The following is a 2,497-nucleotide window of genomic DNA, read 5'->3' on the forward strand; positions in this document are numbered from 1 at the left end:
AAGGTGTAGTCTTGCTCTGCTAGAGAGCCACTCGCGGGGAGGCGAGTCTCCTGAAGTGCTGCAATGTCCACATTGAATCTACTGAGCTCGTTGTTAATGATGGCGGTCTTCCGAGAATCGTTGATTTGTGTAAGGTCTTCCAACAGGCCAGGACACATAGTTCTGACGTTCCAGCTTGCAAAGCGAAGGGCTGGTACCTTCTTTCCTTTTTTCATGTTGTTTGGTGCGGTGTATCAGTCCACCTTTCGGGCAATGACCCTGAGCTCCAAGCACCCATTGAAGCAGGCAGACTGTGGCGGGACAGAACCTTATTGACCGGGGGCTGCCCGGTTTGAGGCGGGCGGTAGCTGTCCAGTGAGGTGCAATGACCTCTCCCACCGACAAAGGCAACCCGTGGCGCCCAGTTTCTACGCCAATTTATCTGGACTTATAACCCGTAACTGCTGCCTTCCGTGTTGTTTTAGTCGCTGTGAGGCAACTATGGAGTGACCTCTCCATGGCGCATGCCTGGGCAAATTTATGGAGGTTGAGAGTTGCCCAGTCGTCAAAACCCCCCTCTCGGCCTTTCTGGTGGGGTCCAAAGGAGTGCAGGACACGACGTTTGGCACCAGTATGGCTGCAGGAACTGCCGGAAACATGCCAAAGGTGACACATGACCGCCTACGGGGTTCCGCTCCGGATTTTCTGTTAGGGTTTACTCCCTTAGCCTTGGTCTCTCCCGAGACGCCCACAAGGCAGTGGGGTTGTTGGGGCCCCTACACAGGTGTAGGATGGTGCCGGTGGTAGGAGGGGATGCAAGGGGGAGGGGTAGAGGGAGGGGGTGGGGGGGGTGCAGGGGAAGGGGGTGCGGGGTGAAGATGGTGCGAGGGGGGGGCGGGCTGGGACGGGGTTGTGAGGGGGTGAGCTGAGAGGGTGGAGCAGGGAAGGGGACGGGGGTGGGGGGGGGGTGGAAGGGGGGTAAAGGGGGGGTGGAATCTGGTGCAGGTAATAAGCCATTTCCTCAGTGCCCACCATCGACGTCCGGAAAGCTCATCCACGTCCGTCGGGAGGTGAAGCATCATTTGGCAGACTTAGAGGTGATTACATTTGCTCAGGGTTTTTTTTTGCAGTGGTTTAAATCAAGGCATGCAGCATTGCCGACAGTGCGCTGCAGATGCTCTCCGAGCCATCTCCCGCGGGCGCTTTGAAGTTGCGGCCGGGGGGGCCGTTCGTGGATGTTTTGGGTGTTCGGGGCACCTTTTCACAGGACTTCTCTCGGGTCCCGCAGCTCCTTCTTCACCTCAATGGACTTACCGCATGCCGTGGCTGCAGACACTCTGGACTGTGAAGACAGCAGGATCGGAGATTGAAGTATCGGCAGCTGTTCTCGTCAGTTTCATCCGGATCAATTTCATTGAGAAAACAAAGAGCAGGTGTGGCTGGGGGAGGGCAGTGGGCCCAGGTAACATACACTAAACTAACTGTTAACTTTTAGATAGGGCTAAAATGAACTGATTTAAAGAGCCAGATGCTGAATCTACAACTTTCGAAACTTTCCAGATTTTTGTTGAAGTTCTGCTCCCCAGGATTTGTTGACAAACTGCATTGCTGGTTTTTTCTGTTGAGCTTTCTTGTTTGCAAGTGAGAAGTATTCATTGACACTGCCTCTCCTGCTGCCTGGGCCATACAGTCGATCATTAATCTGGCATTTTCAACCTGCTGCTTTGTTTGGCCTTGATCCTTTAATGGAATGGCCATGGAGCTCTCCTTCCATCTGGTATCCACACATTCTTCAACATCTTCCTTCAATCCACTATCTTCCTCAGGTTGCTGCACAGAATTACAATCATCACCTTCTTTACTTGAGTCAGGTGCCTGGTCATTCTTTTCTCGGACTGAAGTAATCTCTTAAAGAATGCCATCTGGAAGCGAATTGCACTTCTTTTGCTCTTTGAATAATTGCTCCTTTCTTCTTCTTTTCTCCTTCAGCAAAGCTTTGTCTCTCCTCACGCTCTCCAGCGGCGCTTTCATGCTCTTTTCAGCTTCCTCCCGGGCGCTGCTGAAAGTCACCTCCTCCGGCGCTTCGTCCTCTTCCTCTGGGCTGATCTCGGCCAACATTTCCCGGCTCTCTTGACTCTTCACAGAACCAACTTCCATGCCATTCTCCTTCAGGCCGCGAGGCGTTTTCCGGAAAGAAATCCCTAGACGTAGACATTGCAAACAAAGGAAGGAAATGCTTGGCTTCTCTTCCTTTCAAACACCGTTCACAATCTGATGCCTTCGAAAAAGCACTTTTCAAGTTTTGCACCTCAACACCAATAGGGACGTAGGGAGCGAGTTCTGGCCGTCAAGTCTTCCTCACTTGTCACATTCGCTTCCTTTGCTTGAAATATTTCACCGGTTTCCCAAAGGGAGCAAACCCACCTCCCTTTGTTTAACTCTGGCTTTGCAATCTATCTTACTCTCTGCAGTATGATCATTGTCCACACAGCTGGTAAATAATGTGAGGAGAAGCCAC

At 52.1% G+C, this 2,497-nt stretch overlaps 1 pseudogene; it reads right to left on the bottom strand.

Moving 5' to 3' along the window:
- Positions 1-1,516: 1,516 nt before the first annotated feature.
- Positions 1,517-2,136, bottom strand: LOC137353335 (U3 small nucleolar RNA-associated protein NOL7 pseudogene; annotated as a pseudogene).
- Positions 2,137-2,497: the final 361 nt, after the last annotated feature.

The sequence above is a fragment of the Heterodontus francisci genome, chromosome 41 (assembly GCF_036365525.1).
Source record: "Heterodontus francisci isolate sHetFra1 chromosome 41, sHetFra1.hap1, whole genome shotgun sequence".
NCBI lineage: Eukaryota > Metazoa > Chordata > Chondrichthyes > Heterodontiformes > Heterodontidae > Heterodontus > Heterodontus francisci.